This window comes from Phasianus colchicus, chromosome 17 (assembly GCF_987193195.1).
Source record: "Phasianus colchicus chromosome 17, bPhaCol1.hap1.1, whole genome shotgun sequence".
In the NCBI taxonomy this organism is placed as follows: Eukaryota; Metazoa; Chordata; class Aves; order Galliformes; family Phasianidae; genus Phasianus; species Phasianus colchicus.
Window position 1 is genome coordinate 13,941,891 of NC_143452.1, and position 20,028 is coordinate 13,961,918.

Consider the following 20,028-nt stretch of genomic DNA (forward strand, 5'->3'; position numbering starts at 1 on the left):
ACAATATAACTTATTTTGCCTCAACAGTATAACTGCTGCATTTAAATCTATATTTTGTCTCTTAAGAGAGAAACATAGTCACACAAATGCTATACGTAGTAGATGTCTTGACATGCATATTCAAAAATGGTGATTAGTTAGTAAGACTTTCTGTAGTCACCAGAAGCCAAGCTGAATTACCTACTGCGATTCTCTTGGTGAGGCTATGGACATCATGGGATCATATAATGTCATGTGGCCAAAAATTACAGGAACTGTAATTCATCAGCAAGGTGAGGACAGCTTTCAGGGAGATACCACAACATCCTGTCTCTTTGGAAATTCTAGCTTCATAGTTGGGAAGCTACAACTTGCTTAACTTCTGTTTTTAATTTTGTCTCCCAAATGTGTAGTTCCAGATGTAGAAGGCTAGCACGCAAATCTCAGCTTTAGTCCCATGGTCCTCAGGAAATTTTGATTTTGACATTTATCACATCAACTTGTGACCTTACATCTTAGAAACATTAAGCACCTTCCATTTCCAGTGATTTAACCTTCTTTCTGAAGATAAAGGAGAAATTTAGAAAAAGAAGAAATTAATTTCAATAACACATGATTTAATATTTCCTTTTACAATGCAACATGTAAAAAACACAGGGTGAGAAAAAAAACACTGTAATTTTTCAGTAAGATGAAATAAAACACACCAACCAATATGAGAGTGAATGGTTGTTTGATGTGACAGGTTATGGTTATCCAATGCACTAGTTCTGTAATCAAGCCTAATCCAAATGGATTAGAGCCAAGTAACAACCAGGTTACTAAAACAAGACTCATAAGAAGCACAGAGTCATGGCCTGTACTAGTAGAGGGGTGAATCACGTTCAAAGAGCGAAGAAGGTAGTCATAAAAGTTTTGTAACTGCATATGTTAATTTAAAAATGGTTTAAAAATAGATCTAGTTTCACTGAAATAAATATTCTGCTTAAAATATGATAGCCAGCATACAGCTCTCAAGATATACTATGCTTAATAAATAATCTCAGCATAATAACATTTGAGCAGAAGATATACGCTCGTGGGCCAGTCCAATGGCCTGGTAATACAAACAGGAGATGGTTAAGGTGAAGCCATGAGCCAGGCCACTTTCAGAAGCCCATTTCCCTGATCTTCCCATGACATCCAGAGTTGCTGCTTTAGGGAGAGTGCAGAGAACTTCTCTGCTTAGTGTCTGTTAATGGGCCTGCCGTCCTTAATTTGTCAGACTTTTCTCATGCCTGCTGGTAATGACTGTTTCTGCAATTTTCTTTGGCATCAAGTTCCTAAAATTCACTACCTGCTATGTAACTAAAAAGTTTTTTTAACTGCTCTGCTATTATTTTCAGGTGTCTCTTAGTTCTTTTATTAATTTTCTCTAAACTGAAGGATTTCGGCTTTTTTAGAATCATAGAATCATAGAATCACAAGGTTGGAAACGACCTAGAAGATCATCTAGTCCAACCGTCTTCTCATTACCACTGCTACCACAAGCTACTAAACCAGATCTCACAGCTCCTCATCCAGACGCCTCCTGAACACTGCCAGGGACGGCGACTGCATGACCTCCCTAGGCAGCCATTCCAGTGCCTGACCACTGTCTGAGAGAAAAAGTTTTTCCTCATGTCTAACCTAAACCTCCTCTGGTACAACTTGTGGCCATTTCCCTGGGTCCTCTTCGTTGCCTGGGAGAAGAGGCCAAACTCCTCCTCATCACAGCCTCCCTTCAGGAAGTTGCAGAGTGCAGTGAGGTCTCCCCTGAGCCTCCTCTTCTCCACACTGAACATTCCCAGCTCCCTCAGCCGCTCCTCATAGGACTTGTGCTCCAGACCCCTCACCAGTTTCTTTGCCCTTCTCTGGACATGCTCCAGGGCTTCAATGTCTTTTTTGTAGTGAGGGGCCCAAAACTGAACTCAAAACCAGCACTCAAGGTGTGGCCTCACCAGAGCTGAGTACAGGGGATGATCACCTCCCTGCTCCTGCTGGCCACACTATTTCTAATGCAGGCCAGGATGGTGCTGGCCCTTTTGGCCACCTGGGCACACTGCTGGCTCATGTTCAGCCGAGCACCAACCAACACCCCCAGGTCCCTTTCCTCTTCACAACCATCCAGCCACTCGTCCCCAAGCCCGTAGCACTGCATGGGGTTGCTGTGGCCAAAGTACAGGACCCGACACTTGGCCTTGTTGAACCTCATCCCATTCACTTCAGCCCAGCGATCCAGCTACCAGTCTGGTCACTCAGTTGTAGAAGGAGATGAGGTTGGTCAAGCACGACCTGCCTTTCATCAACCCATGCTGGCTGAGCCCGATCCCCTGGGCACCACCAACATGCCGTGTGATCTCCCCCGAGATGATTTGTTCCATTACTTTCCCCGGTACCGAGGTCAGGCTGAGAGGCCTATAGTTCCCCGGATCCTCCTTACGGCCCTTCTTGAGGATGGGAGTCACATCAGTGAGCCTCCAATCCTCTGGGAGCTCTCCAGTTAACCAGCAGCGCTGACAGATGGCCGAGAGCAGCTCAGCAATCACCCCCACCAGCTCCCTCAGCACCAGGGTGCAGCCATCCGGTGCCATGGACTTGTGACAGTCCAGATGGAGGAGGAGCTCTCTAACTGTCTCCACCTGAATCGCTGGGGGTATATTCTGAGTAGCATCCCACATTATCTTCAAAGGATAAACAGAACATTTAGATTATCTTCAAAGGATAAACAATTTCATCCTATTCTTAAGCCAGGGGATGGTTTGACATACATGTAGATTAAATGGTTAGTCCAAAGTTAAACAATAGGACTGGAACAGCAGTAAGTTCTTGGCTGAAATGCAGTGTATGAGAACTTTAGCATTTGAACTGGGATCAGGATTCTGCCTTAGAATCATATGTCCTACGCTGTTCTCCATCCACTAAATATCATAGCCTATGATTGATTATGTATGTATTAATGAACATGTGAAATAACTATTTTTAAGCTGTTACTTTCTTTAAGCTGTAACTGTCTCTAAGCTGCTTAAAGTAAGGCCACTGTTCCACTTCAAACCTGACATAGGAGAACTGCCTAGTGAATCATAGCAGCAAAGTATCAGAATGTGCAAGTTCATTGTAAAGACTGATAGACTCTAATTAGGAACAACACAGCATAGATTATTTGTCAGTTTTATGTAATTATACTGTTTGTTGTGCTTCTTCCTCCAGGAACTGTAGAGAAGTCAAGGGACATTGTTCTTGCATTAGCTCTCCAGGAAAAGCCTCTCTTCTTAATGCACAAAAACACAAAAAGCCAGAGGAAAAAAAAAAAAGTAAAGAAAAATAGAAGCTCCTTCAAACTGCGTAACTGAAATACATGGAATTGGGAAATGAATGGTCAGTTGAGCCAGGCTGTCACCATAAGTAGCACAGACTTAAAAAGCTCAGCCTGCCCAAAAAATCCAAATGATTTTGCATTAATGACACTGTCACTTATACACAACTTCTAATTTTAATGTCTACTTACTTAAAAGAAGATTCAAAAATCCTGAATGGGAGCTGAAAAGATGAAAACAATCCAGTAGTTATTAAACAAATTTCAGAAGTTAAATTAATCTCAAAGAAAGTATCTTAGAAATTACTTGACTTCACTGTGTAGATATTTCAAGAGGAAAGACATGCAATTGTTAGGATATTTCAGCTGTGCAGACAGGACCATAAGATGGTTCCATGCTAGAAGCAAAAGTTCTAAAGGAAATGAATCTTTCCAATAAATAATACAAAAGTTACTAGCAATTAAGCTGATTATAGAAGCACCTGCCTGCCTTTCTCCTAGTGAGATATAATTGGGCTTTGTTTATGGATGAATTGAAGGCTTCATTGTCTAACTTTTCTAACATTTCTAACATTGTCTAAGCTTTCAGAGGTTTCACATACAGCTATGAAATGCCAGAAAAAGAACAACTTAGTGCTGCCCATATCATATCATTTAACCTACTTTAATATTACTGAAAAGTGAGAGCTGGAAAGCTGTGCAGATCTTGCAATAATCACAGGAGTGGATATAATATTATGTTATATTATGTTGGTAGTCAGTGCCCCTGGCAAGATCTCCTGTGCTGAGTGCCATACAAACAAAGGCAGAAGAGAGTCTGTGCCATAAAGACTTCTAAGTACAGCAGAGAAGAGGGCACAAAAGTGTTCTAGATATTCTTCTGTGTTACATCCATAAGGAAATTATAGGTCTAGAGTTAATTAAAAAATGAAAGAAGGAATGAAAACAGAAGACAAGCAAAGAACAGGAGAGGGCAGTGGTGGCATTTTTCCTGACATGAGGAGATCCTGAGATCAAATTGGAGTCAAATGCTATAATCAAATTGGAAAATCAGTGTTAATGAGAAGCAGTACTGAAGAATTAGCCATGATTTTATGAGAACTATGAGTAGTGATGTTTGAAAGTACTTACCTCTTACTGCCCCAAAGAATTCCACTTTTCATACTTGCTGAGCAAACTATCTGTACTTCTAAAATTATGGATGACTAATAATAGTAATTACTGACAATGTAGGGTAACTTGACATCTTTAAAGAATATAGAAAAAGTAAATCTTTAGTTTCTTCTTCCTTTAAATGGAAGAAGATCAGAAGAGAAGGAAACTGTAAAGAAAAAGGAGGGCTAGAAGGTGTAACTGCTGTGAAGTCAGAATGAAAACGGGGTAGAACAGCGGATGCTGGAATCACTATTCCTGGAGTCATGGCAGTGCATGGTATCTGTTTTGTAGTTTTGACTGAATAAATTTATGTTCTTTATATTTTTTAGCCCTCATTTTGAGAGAGGCCTCAATTAATAAATTATGTGGAGGCAATATGCGCTGCTGTTTGTATATTAAAAAAAAATATATATGAAAAAATGTGACTGTTTTATTGGGAAATGTTATCTTTGCATACAAGAGGCAGAAAGAGAAGGGCACAGTCAGAAGAAACCCATTCCACTGCAACTAAGAATCCCTGAGACACATGGGACAGTATTGAGCTTGGTGATGATCTTCTCTGATCAGGTTCTAGCTGCCAGGAATTGAGTCTATTCTTACGGTGAAGAATGACAACAGCAAATAGAGTGTGGCTGGGAAATACTACTTGTATTCCAGGAATGGAGGCATGCTCTCATGAAGATGGTTGTACCAGTTCTGGGCAAACGCTGGATAAGAAAATGTCCTTGTGTCAAGAGCTTACAGTTCATAGGAAAAGGGAGACACACATTTGAACACATATTTGTTATCATTCCAAACAAGATGACATGAGTGTGATTCTAAAGCCAGGCAAAAGATTTTGTTCTTGTCAATGAAGAACACAAAAGGAAAAACATTTCTCTAATCCAAGCAGGGGGAGATTGGAGAAGGGGAACTGAGGGAATGAAGAACATTCCAGCCAATTTGTTGATGACTAACATGCTTTAAAACAGGCTGCTTTTTAAACTTAGAAGGTGATTTGCTGAGTGGTTATTCAGTGTTCACTCCCTGGTCATGATAAGAGCTCCCACAGGACATTCAGTTCTTTCCAGCTTCTCCCGCATGGATTTATCTGTGAACATCAGTACAAAGCAAAGGGGAAAGAGGCCAAGCAGGTTTGTTTAATCTCTGCTGTGACTAATAATGGTACGCTGGGCTGGCTGCTCTTTAATGCAGCTTGATGTAACTAATCTGACTGGCCTTCGTAGCATCTTCCTATGGGGTTTTGTGTTGATAATTACTGTAGGACAAACAATGATTTTAAGAGCAAGACTCAAATGAAACTCATTTCCACCTAGCTGGGAAACCCAGCGGTCTGTGTGAGAATGAATATCAAAGAAACACTGGCTCAGGATCTGCAGGATTGCACATTCTTTGGCAACAGTAGAATTTTAAAAGGCTTTGGTAGAGATCTGGTCTATTCAGTTTGATTCAAACTGGCCTGCTGCGAGTGAGCAGTTGGACCAGATGACCTCCTGAGGTCCCTTCCACACTAAACTGTTGTGTAACTGTACTGTTTAGATTTTTATACTATTGCATTGTATTCTGTATTAGTTACTTAGTATTAGTGCCATGTGTGCATCTTTAGGCCTTATAGAGGTAATTTAACCTGTTTCAGTGGTGTCCTTTTTCTGGGACTCAAAGATCCCACAGGTCTTTTCTAATAAGGCTGCTTCGTCACACTGATCAGGATCAAGGCCTTTTGAGTTGTGTTTGCTCCCGTATTTGCTTGTTAAATGTACCTAGTAATAACCATTATGTAGGATGGCCATGGTAATTCTGTGTGAAAGGCAGTCCTGGGCTCTACAGCACTACTACAGAACAAATAATAAAAGATGTGTGTGTATTTTTAGCTCTCAACTTGTATAAATGGAATCAAACTGCATGAAAGCAGGATGGTCAAGGAGCAGGCAAGAAGCTAGTGACTAAGAGACAGAAAGGCAAACGGTTTTGTGTCTTAACCCCTAAATGTCACACAACCTCTCCTCTTCCTCTTTGGTCTCAGAAATGCAAACGTTACTGCAAGGAGAATGGAAGTGAAATGCTTGGTGCTCTGCTAAAGCCGCTAAGAGGAAAAGGAGCACTTCCAGGCATACAGACCTGCTGAGGCTTTCTCAAAAGTACTGCATTATAAAACTGTTCTTGTTGCCCTAATAGTTTTATTCTACCACAAGAGTTTCTGTCTGTGCTGCTCCCATGTTGACAGCCCTAGAATTAGACTGCAGAACTGGCTGTGAGCCTTCTAGTTTTCAGCCTTACTTTACTAGTAGTCAGTTAATGCCTATTTGCTCATACACCAGCAATAATGTCTAGCTTAAGCTGTTAATTTCCTGAATTTTCTGTTTTCCTCTTCTTGTATTTATAGCCAGGAATCATATACTTTTTCTCTCTGCATTTTGTTAAGCTTACTGATCTTTCTTTTTGTATCACTTTCTTCTTGCTGAAGGAATGTTCACCTTCATTATTTCTGAAGGACACTCGAGGGTCTGGAACTGCACTTCCCCACAGTGGTAAATAAGACATCCATGCAGTGAGGCAGGAAGGAATAAAATGTTCTGCAGAATAAGGCCCAACGATTCTTGTCTTAAATGGGCTAATGTACAGCATTTTATGAGTTGGAATAGATGGAATATGAGGGATAGAGCAAGTGGCAAAGAACTTTCTGCAGGATTGCCAGAGTGGTAATCCGTGTGCTCAGGATTCACAATCATTGTCTTCAGATAGTCCACTGCTGTGGGCTGTGAGGCCTGCTTCTTGAATGCGGATCTATCCAGCTACTGTGTCAACCACGTGCCAACTGAAATGAGGCTCCAGGATCAACTTCTACAAATTTCAGATTTCGGTATTTTTTTTAAGTAAGAATTCTTCCAGCCATGTGAGAATTATCAATTTTCACATTAGTAGAGAAAAATGTGAATGCACGAACCATAAAAGTTCAATACTTAGAAAAGCAGCAAAAGAGACCCAGCGTCTGCCCTGTTTAAGCTCCTGGCTGCTGAGACAATTGGGAATAGGCAGGTGAGACTGGCTGCCTGTGCAGTGCAGAGAGCAGGGCCCATCCCTCTCTGCATTGGGCTCAGGTGCAGTGCTCTGCTAGAGACTGTCCCAAAGAAAGTGGTACCTATTGGTTGGGAACCACCAACCGACATTCCTTGTTGGCTAAATTAGTCAGTGTGTATATGGGCTCATTGTGATGGCAGCAGAAGTTTATGCTGATCAGGCTAAAAATGGAATTTAGCTCTTAATGGAATTACTTTACTTTTTTAGGTTTTGGACAAGTTCATGCCCTCCCTGCTGAAAAAAAAAAAAAAGTAATAATCATAATTTTAACATGCTCTGATGCTATATGTATTTTACTTTGGCTTTTTTACTTTGATGCATAGCAATTTTCAGAGTAACTCATACATTCTGCTTGCCAGCTTAGTACTTGGTTTATGAGATTTGTTCTGATGTTTCAATCTGTGTCACGTTTTTTTCCTTGGCTCTCTATTCCTTCAATCCATACCCAGAGAAGAGCAGTGGAACTTGCAGTTGCAGCTTAAATTCCTTTTTATTATTAGTGATTAATAATTTGATTATTTTGGTCTGGCCTGACTTCAGATTCTTGTTCACTCCCAGTGTGGGAGAGCCAGCTCAGCCAAAAAAAAAATCCATGCCTAGATTTTTACTTTCGGGAAGTTCAGGGTTTCATGATCCAAAATTAGGTTTTCAGTTTGTGCCAAGAGGGAATCAGGCACTAGATTAAGAATTTGGAAGTTTTCCTTCACAAAAATTTGTGTGAGTTGTATGTCAGGTCCAGGGCTTCAGATCTATTCCCACTTCAGAGTTAGAGATGTGGCTTATCTTCTTATTCCGGAGACAGGAAGAAAGGGAGGAGGAAAAAAAGAGGGGGGGGGGGGGGGGGAAAATAGGAAAGAAAAAATTAAGGTCGTAGAAAAGTGGAAGCGGTAGAAACCTGCATGGGTAAGTGGGGAACGAAAATGAAGACTTTGAGGATGCTGTTAAGAGATCAGATGAGAAATGGTATTTTATATAGAAGCATCTTTTTTTCATTGTTCTTGATAGATCTCCCAGACAGTTTGGGTCAAGGGGTTATTTTTAAACTAGCCATTGATTCAATAAGGATGCTTGATTATGAAATGTTGGAATCTTCTACCAGCAAGGGAAAAACCTCCCTGGTGAGTGGCTGTCTGGAAACGCACAATAGGGAAGGGGTTAATGGTTGCTCAGTTTACAGCTGGGAATTGCTGGTATCCAGGAAACAGCGCAGAATGCACAAACCCTGAGACCAGCTGGAGCCTGCTGGAATCCCATTCATTTTGGCAGAGATGTCTGTGGTCTCTTACTCTGACATCACTGCATTTGCGTCACATAGGAATGCCTTAACCACTTCTCCCTTTCTATTTTTTTCCTGTCCCTCTTATTTCTGTGCCTGACTCAGATTTGCAAAGCAATAAGAGACTGTTCACAAACTCCCAGTCTCTTGCCATAGTGTAGCTTACAAGTGACTCCATCAAAGATGCCAGCTGAAGGATTTTGGTGTGCTGAAGAAGCTGCACTCAGGAAGTGTAGATCAGATGTGATGTTTTTCTGATTCCAATCTTATGTAGCACATTGCTGCAGTGGTGAGCAGCATATATGAGTAGGTGTTCCAGTTTCAGCTGGGACAGAGTTGATGTTTTCTTCATAGTGTGTTATGATGCTATGTTTTGGGTTTAGGAGAAAACCAGGACACTGAGAAAGAGAAAATGCTATCTCATGGCTCAGATACTCTAGAGCATAGCAGAAGAGCTGAAAACCCACTCTGGTCATAGACTTCCTGGCTTAGTATTCCTTCACTTCAAAACAGTTTGAAGACATTACAAGTCTCATTACATTACAAACTCTCTTTCTGCTCTGTAAATAGTTCTGAAACCTAAATTGCTGCTGAGGGCGACTAAAAACTCACAGGCCATTCAAAGACAATGTATCTTATTCCTGATTGCTTGACTCTTTCTGCTTCTTTTTCTGAAGCTATTACCCAAGGAAAAAATCCCTCAGTTTTTCTACCTTTTCCTTCTCTCAGCATGCCCTTTTACAAGGGCATTATTACTTTTTTTTTATTACTTACGTTATTGCCCTTTTACAAGTCATTATTACTGCCTGTCTGCTTGGAATGTCATTTTGTGGTCCCAAATCTTTGGCTGGTCTGCAAATCTTGCTGACATAGTAATAATAATAAACATATGCTTTCCTCTGTAATACCTTGATAGTCAAAACATTCCACTGTTACTTTTTGAGATTAGTTTAAGTTACTGAATACAGTCAACTAGCATTATATATCCGAAAATGTAAACAGACGCTTATTAGAATGACTTGTGCAGGATTGCATTTTCAGTCACAAGGCAGTGGTGAACTTAGTTGGCTGTAATGAGAACCCCACTGCACAGGGAAAGCCTGTGCCACATCCCCATTTTCCTCTAGAAAGGCCTAGAGTAGATGTAGAGAACATTCTGTGGGAAAGACATTCTGTTTTAGAAAGGACCGCAACGTCAAAGGACTATGTTAGGGGAAGTATATTGTGTTTAAGTATCTTAGGACTCTGTTCTTTCGGAGCCTTCTGGTGTCTGGTATTTGTCCTCAGCAGCTGATCTGCAACTTCACTACTCTGTAAGCAACACCCCGTTTGTTCTGTCCTCTTATTTTTGATTAGCATTTTGAGCCTCAACATTCAGCCTTAAAGTGAAGTGCCGAATAGAATCACCTTCAAAAAGGAATCACTGTTCCAACCCTGCAAAAAAAGCGTATGTGTTACTCGGTCACCAGGAAAATGGAAAAAAAAGGAGAAGAATGTGTTCTTGCAAAATTTGGAAGTAGGCAGACTGTTGAAAGGCTAATATAGGTCTCTATTCTAGAAAATATGATCTAGGAAATTAGTCCAGAATATTTATTTAAAAGCATTTAAAAGCATTTCACTATTTAATCTCAGCTTTTCAGAATGCATTCTAATTTATTTAAAGATTTGTCTTCTCTTTCTTTATGTTTACACATGCATCAACAAGTATTTTTCTTGTAGATGGATCTGCACTTACCCTTAGCTAGGTTTTCAGACTCTGAAGGAATTTCTATACCTGAAAGGCTCCAGGCTGTGTATATATGTCATGCTGTACCTGCCAGCGTGAAATGAGTTCTCACTTGAGCTCTAGGTGGTAGCGGTCTGCGATTCATGCAAGGGTCCATAGTAATGGAACTTGGCACTTACTGCATCTCTGATTAAAAGCATCCATCATTTTTCTTTGCTAGGGTGAGGAAGACCAGTGCAGGCAATGTGCATGCTCACCTGGCTGTCTGCTTCAACCAGGTATGGATTGAGCCATCACCTCTGTGTACATGAGGTAGTTTAGAGAAAGGCGTCCTTCCTCCTCCACCTGTGCAACCCTGTGCTCTGCCACAGATTTGGAGACACTGGAACAATCCAGGCTAGTCTGCATTTTGCTTCCACAGGGCTATTACTGATCCTGATGAGAGATTGTGAGGTTGGAAAAGAGAACAGGACAGAACATGCAAACACCAGCCTTGCCAGGGGGACAGTAATGAGGCTGGCATGAATACCATGGCATACAGGTTTCACAAACTTCCTATCAAGCTGTTATGAAACTGTCTCTTAAAATCTTCAGCACATTGATTTTGAGTCATTGACATTATTGAATTTAGATGTGGCATGAATTAGTTATTTATCAATTGAAATTTCTAAAATTAATGGCTTAACAGGAAAAGATTCTGATTTTCAGGAAATTTGATCTTTAACATTTTCCATTAGCTCTTCTGGGATCTGCTTAGTATTCAGCACAGCGCTGTGACTTTTAGATGTACAGCATCTGAAAATGTGAAAGCAAGCAATGCATTTGTATGGTGTTCTTCTTAAGAAAGACTTTTGTCTTAAGAGGCTAAGATTCCTTTTTGCTGTTTAGTTTTGGTTTTCAGTGCTCTTGCGATCTGGTCCCAGAAGCTCACAGTCTGGCTTGCTACAAGAAAATGCAATGCTTTGATATCTTTGCTCAGGGACTGCTTCAGGCTTTGTAGCCTTGCTGTTCTGAAGACAGTGGTCCTACAACAGTTTCAACTTTTGGTGCTTCTCTTCATTGACAGAAGTAAAGCATTTCATAGCAGACAGAACAAAAGCAACAGAAGTAAATAACCCTTCCATGGAAAGTGCAACTATTTTATGTCTGTCACACACAATCCTGATCTGTTAATGGGGCTTCTAGGCAACACAAATAAACACCACAGTTGACAATACTATGCTGGGCTTGAATCCACACTCACAGATGTTGCTGTCTTCACTGCTTAAGAGGCACTATCATGGAGATGTGTATAATCATGTTAGTGTCTGGAACTGGATTAAAAACAGCAGTTGCAATCTCAAGCTGAGTTGTAGGTACATTGCTGGGAAGTGCAGGCTGAGCTTCAACTGTACTAGACTAGTTAATGCAACCAGAGCAAACACCTGGCATCATTTAAAAACTTCTCTAAAAATACGGTATTTTCACATTAGTACTCAGGAGGAATTTGCCTCTGACCCCTCCTGGGTGTGGTATGAGGAAAGCCACAGCCATTGGAAGAATGTCATTAACGTCAATCAGGCTGAGATCAGCACCCAGCCCCACCCACCCTGCTGTGGTGCGAATGTGTCACACAGACACTGTTAACAACAGCCAGTGCATGGGATTTCTGTATCAGTATTATCTGAGCCCTGAATGTTTGTTTTTTTCTTTTCTGTCCTTGATCTTGTCCTGTTTACCATCCTTATTATATCAAATCACCCATCTTGGATTGCTCAGGCTAAAGTCACTCAAGCACTGGGAGTCTTCGACAGAGCTTTTATGCTTTCCAGTCTCTTCTTCCCAATCTTCCCCCTATTCCTGCTCCTACTGATTCTCTCTTTGTGATAAGCAGCTCTTCATTCTCAGGGCTGCATTCTGAAAGCTAGCTTGAATTTAAACCAGCAGTGCGATCAGGGTATCTTACAGACACCATGAAGCATGTCTAGCTGTCACGGTGCGTGGAACACTGAGTATTCGATTGGGCATCCAAGGAGCTGACTGCAACACCTTAAGTCTAATAATGAAAAGCAGTAAAGTCTTCATTACAGCGTGTGAAATTTTGTACTGACTAGGATTCAATGCTGCCATATGTATATGAACTCAGCACTCATCAGTGGTAGGTGTGTTGTGTTAAACTCTTTGTTTCTTATGATTGTCCAGGTTAAAGCTGAAGCTTGGTCTTGCGCTTACTACTAGAAAAGAGTATGTAAGAACTTATCTAGCAAATCAGTCAAACAAGCTCATCATTCAAAACAGGATGCTAAAGGATCAATACGTATAAAATTAGTCTGGTTTTTATCAAATCTGGGTGCAGATGCTGTTATGCTGTTTGAAAATTGTATTGTACTGCCTTGTTCAGTCTCCATGTATAGTGCTCATGTTGCATTCTTTCCTGTCATCACTATTAATACTTTTATTTATGATTAGAAAATATAAAGATCTGAAAGTATATCAAATTAAAAAAAACAGCACACACAAGTAACTTGCTCAAAGTCATGTGGCAGCTCAATGGCTGTTCCTAAATCAAGTAAATAATTGTCCATTGTATTACACTGGCACCAAAATAATGTAAAAGATCATCCTAATGCAAGCACAGCAACAGTGCAGACTACATCACAGAGCTTGTGTGCAGAAGCTGCTGATGGTTTTTGTGTGACTGTATGTTACAAAATTAGTCCTAAGGGAATATTTTGCAGTCAGATGATGGTTGAGAGCTCTGGCCCACCACAGCACCCTGTTTCCTTCCTTAAGGGCACAAATCAATGTCTGCCACGTCTGTAGAGTCACACTGCATTTGAATTATTCTCTGCATTTTTTCTTTAGTTATTCCCTCTTTCCTGCTTCTTAATTGACTCTTAAACTTTTCAGATATAATGCAAAATAATAATAACAAATTACAAAGTTGTGAATATTAAGTGAGAATTAACAAACCCAAACAAAAGTCAAGGATTATCCTGGGAATTGACATTTATGGATCCTTGTTCACTCATTTCTAAGGCAATCTGAGGTTTTGGTTGTGCTTAAAATGAAGCGGCACAGCTTTAGAAGATAAAGCAATGACAGAAATCAACAAAGTAGATTTACGTCAGAGCTGAATGTGAAGGTAAAGAAACTGTTCTACCTCCATTTCCCTCATTACCAATACTAACTATATTACTTGTGCTATGAGTCACACTGGACCTCATTCTCTGTGTTAACCAAAATAACCCTGCAGACAGCAGAACAGCCGGGGCATAAATACAGTTATCCAAACAACAACAACAACAAAACAAAACAAAAAAAACCAGGGCCCCAAAAGGGCTAACAGTCCTTGTATGAAAATTCAGTGTAGAATGAACATTTTGAGTTGAGTCTGTGACTAGTGGCATGCACCGTGCTTCCCAGCTGCATGCATGTAAGCCAGGTGTCCCAGCAGATGACTGCTCCGTCGAAGAATTACAGTTGGATGGTAGGTTTATACAGAGAGTAATGCCTAGGAATTTTTAAAATATTTTCAGACAGTATTTTCTGTGAAAATTCAACTTGTGTGGAGGGAGTTGCAAAGTACAAATGTTGCATTGTTTGAGCTTTATCTTCTTTTATGGTTGAATGCTGGGGTTTAGAGAGGTCTTATTCAAACACAGCAAGGTATGTCTTCCAAAATGGAGAAAAAAGATAATATAGATACTACTAAAAAATACCATGGTCCCCAAAAATAGCATGCAAAAGCTTTAGTCCTACTTATTTTACCTACACTACAGTTTGAAAGCTTGGCTTTTTCTAATGAAGTCTGCTTTTAAGTAGAACTGAACCATAGCCTGTAACTATACTGTGTATGCTGAAGTCTGTACTAAATGGTTTCTGAATTACATTCTGATAACTGTCTCAGGTACAGTAAAGCCAAGCAGCGAGAAAATCAATTTATCAACACAGCAAGCAGGAACAATTATGTGGGAGTGTAGGACCAAAGGATTTATCCTTACATATTTCTGTGATCAACAAATGGCATGTGAAGTTGATAGTGCACAATTGGACAAAATTGGCTTCACTGGCATAATTTTCTATACATACCTATCTTCAAAAGAATTGGGTAAAATCTCAGAAAGGATTTCTGGATTTGCTCTTTTTGTGCATAGTCTTTCTCATGTGGATCAGGCTTTCAGGATCAAGGCATTTATCCAAAGGCTGCTAGACTCAATGGAAAAAATCTTATTGTCTTTAGTGGGCTTTGGATGGGGCCCTAAAAATTTGAATGGAACATTGTTTGAAGTAAAACAGGTTCAAGGCTTTGGTCACCTAGAGGATTTAACTGCAAACAGAATTTCCCTGTGACTTCCACTGCCCCACACCCCTCTCTGGGGGGGACAGGTGCCTGGTGGTGGTGGTCTCCATCCTGTTCCCTTCTGCCTCTTCTCTGTCAGACGATGGGAAATGTCTCTGTCATGTGATCAAAGTGTACATGTCCCTCTATCTGTGTAACAGTAATGCCGTGGCAAGGTTGTACCCACAATATATTCCATATTGCAACAGAGCATCCACCCGGAAATGCAGCAGTGAAACAGATCTGTTTCAGTTACTTGCACATGTCTGGCTGCCTGCGCCCAAAGGGCCAAAGCTGGCTGTGTTCAAATGCTTCCACCATAAGAATCAGTGTCACCAAGAGACTGGGTATTGCTATTCCTGTCCATCACCTTTTGTATCCCAAACTGAATACATATGTAAAACACCTTTCCTCCACAAAATGCGGAGGAAAGCATCTTCACATATTTTGATTTCAGTCTTAACATTGTTATCTAGCCAGTTAGTATTTGTCAAATTTTATTTTGAATTCTCACATTCATTTGTATGATTCCAAGTAAACTATGGAAGCCTATTGCTTCAGATGGAGAAGGCCTATAGTGCTTGGACAGAACTCTTCTTTGGTTAACAGAGGTAGCAACAGATTCTTCTCATCAGTAGGGCTTCAGAATAAGGAAATGGTAGTTATACATCATACTAGTCTTTCACACCATTAGAGTAAGTGCACTGGATGGAAGGATGTGTTTGCATTTATTTCTACATGTGACATTTAAGAGGTAAAATAAAATGTGAGGATTTTCTCCAGGTTTGTTTCATGGTTTTGGTACATGCTCAGAAATGCAAATGATATAGATGTCCAGTTAAGCCATATGTACAAAGGAACATAAAGCACATAACCAACACCACAAGAAATACACAGGACAAAGAGTCTCCGAATACCAGGCCACATATTCCATATACTGGGTTTGCAGACAGACACACACATGCTACATATACACATCTTCAAACCTGGCAAACACTAACCTGGCAAACAAATTGCAACCTACAAAGGATGGGTTTGTCACATGGTATTTGAACTTTTGCACATTTCTTGAATAGAGTTGGGGAAGCAGTTAAAATTTTCAAGCTCTTTCAGCATTTTTTTCTCTACACTGAGTTAAAATGTTCACCACCCCCAGCTGTCCTTGAGGAGCACTTGAGCCCTACCCCAAAGTCATTAATAGCTCTGCAGCTAGGGCAAGTAGCTGGGATGTGAGATATTTCCTAAGTCAAACTCAAAAGTAGAACTCGTACCCTAAGCCTAATGTGAAGATATTAATCATTAGACTGGTTGCTTTAGGGCTCTGCTGTTGTACCCTTCTATTTTGATTAAAAATTCAGCAAGTTACTGGATCTGAATAAAGAGATGATTTTGTTCAGAGCTCTTCTGTGGGAAGTGGGAGACTAAAGTGAATGCATATTTAATATTTGTACAAAATAGGATAGCTCCAATGCTTGTTCTCATGAAAAGTTTCAGGTTCAACATAGCGTCATTTTCCTTTAAAAAAAAATCAGAGGAACTTCATCGGAACATTCCCAAGTAGCTTTTCCTCTTGAACTACCTATGGAGTTTGCCAAAGCAGCTGACGTACAATGAGATTTCTGCCCTCTGTAATTTAAATCCGTACTTTTTTTTATAAGGGTGATTCATTTTACAAAAACACAAAACAAATAAACAAACACATAACTGGAGTTAAGAGGAAGCATGTGTTACGGATTAGGAAGAAGAGCACCCTCCAAAGCTCAGCTGCTCCTGCTCACTCTAGTGTTTTGTTTTTTTTCCATTTCATTGTCTTCCTTCTTGTCAGTGCTGCTTTTCTCACAGTGTCTCTCTTCATTTTTTTTCTCTGATACAGTCTTTACACCATGTGTCATTCGTTTGCTTTCCTTGCTCCGAGGCTTTGTCTAGACCAGGGTGCGGAATGTGTTAGCTAACCCCAGTTAGCAGTCTAGGGTAGATAAGACAGCGAGTACTCAGCTTGTTCTGAATTCGCTTGGATTAAAAGACTCATGGTCTACAGCCCTTCATTTCTCTGAGGAGAATGGATTCTTTCTAGAGTAGCATCAATATCATCCCCATCACCATACTTTCTGAACACCTCCCAGCCTTGCTTAAAGCAGTACAAATAAGAGCTGTCATAGGCAGTTTATTCTCTCATTCTCTCACCAAAGAGAGAACTGATTGTGTAGGCAAATGCTTTTATTTCCATAGGTTGTTTCTGTTTCAAATGTTGTACCTGAATTGTGTTTGTATTTAAGAGAGTGAGTCAAGGCTTGCCTGATACTTGTATTAGAAGGCAGTAATGGAGTTGGGTGCTGGAGACTTTACTCCAGGGGCTCTGGGCTATTTCTCTTTCCTTAACAAATGAACTTTAACTGAACAAGCATGCAGAGGAATGGTATTTGCAAATGTGCATTGTAGATGCAGTGGAAAGAGACAAGAAGAAATAAGAAGAGGAAGCTTAGGTCACAAATAGGAAAGAAAATAGTGTCATAATTTAATTTAATATATTACAATCCACCTACTTTGAAATTTCAATTTTCTCTCTTCCTACAGATGTTCCTATAACAAGTTCTGAGCCAGTCCAGTGAAATTACAATGAATGTCAATGAAAGGAACTGGACAGGAAGTAAACTTGTTTTGCCCGTAGGTCCATAGAACTTTTTTTTTTTTTTTTTTTTTTTTTAATCTGTTTACAGGAGAGACGTGTGTAACTAAATCCAAATTTGGCAAAAATGTGACTTTTGAGTCTGTTCACAATGAGTCCTACTCATTCCAGCATAACTCAGAAGTCCTGCATCTTCCACTAGAATGTGCTTTACTCCTCTGTACAGCAGTATTCCTGCCTGTTCTTCTTTTAAGCATATAATTGGTGAAACAGATTATACCTGGATATATCTTGCTGCAGCAAATGCAACAGCTCTGCCCTTTGGAAACTGACACTCAGAATTTCTTAGCTACAGTCCAGTTGTCACAAGAAGAGATGATTAAGTAGCTATGGGGCTGAGGAGAGCCAGGGGTGCTGCAAGGGGTTGGGAACTGGCAAGGAAACAGAGTCAGCGAACACTAAAGCAAGCCAAAAGCTGGAGAACTGCAAGAGAGATCTCTAGTTTGAAAGCCAAAGATTTCCAGGCAGAAGCCAGAAGAGCTACATGAACGTAAATGAGTGGGTGGATAGAATGGATCAGACATGTATTCAGAGGTCTCTAGATTCACTGACCCTCCTTAGCACCAGCCAGCTGCTTTTAATGCACAGCTGGCTGCTGGAGGAGTCTTTCCATGTAAACAGAGTGGGAGATCAACTAATATCCAGGCTGGAGCCTACAGCCATTTGCCCAGTACTGTACTTGTGCTGACCAACCACGGGGATCTTTTTGATCATGTCCCACACGTTGTACTGTACTCAGATGAATCACTTCCTGTGTTTGCCCTTTTTGCTTGTTGCTGCATCACAGCAGTGCTGCTCTGGGACTGGATCATGAAGCCTGGGCTGAGCTGTTTGTGTTCTCTGCGCTGTGTCCTGGCGCCTGCTTGAGCAGAGAGGGCTGCTGTGCGTCTAAACTGCTGTGTCATACTTAGTTATTAATGACCGAGAACCACATGACACAAAGTTCTGGGAAGCTCAGGCAGATTCCAGGAAGGGGTCAAGGAGTTCAATAAACAGTTTTATTAGAACTTGAATTGCAACCAAGAGGCTACACATTCACTGTTGGGTTTTTTTTTGCTTTTTTTTTTTTTTTTAATAAAAATTTAGTGAGTGTTGCTTGAATTTAAAAATCCTATGGATGGCAGAAAAACCCAGAGGGTTACCTTTTGATGTATATGTCACTGCTATTTCATAGCTGTCCTTGAAAAGGAAACTTGAATATTCTTTTCATTTGCGTTTCTCAGTTACCTCTCCAGTTTCTCAGTAGACTGTTGTGTCAACTGAACTTCAGTCCTGGAAGAAGCGTGTTATGAGTGAAGAGTCAGATTCTTGTTTCAGTTATGTTGATGAAAATTCAGAAGTTTGGAGCAGTTCTGATTTACACCAATAACTCACACTACTTCAATATCTGGTCGCACATTATAAAAGATAAATTGTAGATTACTTTATTAAGTTGATAATATACTGTGGTGTCATTCTTGACAAGAGATGCCATATCAATATATTAGATTGCTGAGTATAGATTGGAAATGGTATTCTTATTGACGCAGAGAAATCACGGGCTATGTGTGAAAAGCTGTGCTGGCAGGTATCTGCTCAGCAGGCAGATGGCCACTTCTCAGTCTCTCAGTAGGAAGTGGCACTAATTCGCTCTGTTTCTTGGCAGCAAGCCTATGAACTGAGTAAGTTGGTGCTCAGTGAAAACAATTTTTCAGTAAATTGCCTCTGCTAAAGTAATTGCTTTTACATTATCTCTATTGCTTGCTCATTAAGACCAAGCTGCAGTTGTGTTCCACTGAGCGTGCTTTTAATTAGAGTTGCTAGCTTTACTTTTGTGTTTCCTTTTACTGCCACCAAGCACTATGAGTTATTTAGCACTGAAAATGGTATAAATTGATCAACCTATTCATCTGTCAATTTATATTTCTTAAAAGAAATGGGAAATGCAAGTACCTTTCCCTCTGAAAATGACCAAGCATCCATTGCTGCAAATATTAATACTTCTCTGGATGAGCATTGCTGCTGTATTGTTACTAGTGAGTACTGAGGCACAGAAATTAAGGGTCCAAATAACTTATTCCAAAGTAAAATTGAGGTGGTTTTTTACCCCTAAAGATCATGAGTGGACACAACTACGTTGCTATTGGAGATGAGTAGTAGAGCTAAAACTAAATGCTAGGTTCTTCTGCTTCATACTCTGTAGATCTCATGGGAAAAAATCTTTTTAGTGCTGTCTTTTGGTGGTTGTTTGCTACAAGCTGTAGCACTGTATATGTATCTTTAGCAGTTCTGCATATGGATTTTTCCCACAAATAGTGTTGAGTGCACCAAAGCACTGTGCTGGGACATTCACTGGGTATTGTAGCTACATTTGGGGTAAAACACAGCACGTACTCAACATAACATACAAAACTGCTTGGCAGTTGTTAATGAAGGAAGTGAAAAAATATTGCATCTGTTTGAAATAAAAGGGGAATTTTAGAGAGGCAGAATG

General features: G+C 40.3%; 1 protein-coding gene across 8 annotated transcripts in view; it reads left to right on the forward strand.

The window, feature by feature from the left end:
* Window positions 1-20,028, forward strand: part of LOC149915653 (uncharacterized) — a 132,806-nt gene that overhangs the window by 45,174 nt on the left and 67,604 nt on the right. Inside the window, exon 1 of one of the 8 annotated variants that reach the window (XR_016472030.1) lies at window positions 5,287-5,601. The exons of 5 other annotated variants lie outside the window; for them this stretch is intronic. The gene's annotated coding sequence lies outside the window, so the exon portion shown is untranslated. Of the gene's footprint in view, window positions 1-5,286; window positions 5,602-20,028 lie in introns of those variants that run through there. 2 more of the 8 variants (XR_016472032.1, XR_016472031.1) reach the window with 2 other exon arrangements.